This window comes from Microchirus variegatus (genome assembly GCF_963457635.1).
Source record: "Microchirus variegatus genome assembly, chromosome: 8".
In the NCBI taxonomy this organism is placed as follows: domain Eukaryota; kingdom Metazoa; phylum Chordata; class Actinopteri; order Pleuronectiformes; family Soleidae; genus Microchirus; species Microchirus variegatus.
The window spans coordinates 7415002-7416138 of NC_139809.1; positions in this window are offsets into that span (position 1 = coordinate 7415002).

Here is a 1137-nt window from a genome sequence, read left to right on the forward strand (position 1 = left end):
TACTCACCATCTCTGTTACGAGCAGTTTTGGAAAGGATAACCGAGGCCTCGGCAGCCACAGCTCACATCTTAAATGTTAGTTTCTGTACCGTCTTAATGGTTCCTAAGGAGCAATTTTCTATTCCGTCTGCAGAGTATGTATGTTTGTTGTCTCTCTTTTGCAAATTGGAAGTCTGCAGACAGTAACCGTGCTCCAGCCTGCTCCTAAATGAAAATAAACCAGTGTGACAGCCAGACCGGCCAATTGATCATGCAGTAAATATGTTATGCTGAGGTCCATTTCACCAAAATGACTCCATTTACATTTGAGACAACTCAATTTGATCTTACTTTCATAACAATTTCAGCCATCTTTGAAAATGACTTTGTCACGGGGTGAAGCCGTCACTATCTGTGCATGAGCAGCTCTCACAAAATCACCTCTTTGACACGTTTTGTTTACAACAATTGGTCCACGTCAATATTGGGACCATTTTAAGTTCTCTGAATCTCAGCGAGTACAAATATTATAAAGATCAATAAATATAGTCCACTAAGATTAACTCAGATTAAAGAATAACTCAATGTCCCATTATAAACTTAACAAAAAAAAAAACACTATCTGTTATCTGGACATGATTCAATGGATGTTGCACATTTCCTATTAGGGGCATCTCACCATCTTGCTTTAAATAAAATACAGGCTTGTTTTTTACTGATTTCCAGAGATAATGTGTTATTTGACCATCAGACAGTGGATCTAAGATACACGTCTCATTCCCACAACAATTGGGATTGGAAAAAATAAATAAAATTGACAAAAAAGTTAACGTCAAAATCACTTCCTTCAAAGAAAATAAAAGCCCTACACTGCTCTTTACTGTGTTTATGTCAAGTTGTATATGAGTAAAATAATAAAAATAAATACATTAAAAATTGGTTGAATTAAACAAACACAGCATCATCATCATGATTTTAAGTTTATTCTTCATTTGACCAAGTGGGAAAAAACCCCAATTTAAATTCAATCAAAAACACTTTGTAAGCAATAATGATGACAATGATACTTCTCTGTGATCTGAAAATGTTTCTGGCATTGCGTTAAATTACAACGAGAGCTAAAGATGACATTAAAACCATCTCTCCTCTCAGCGATTA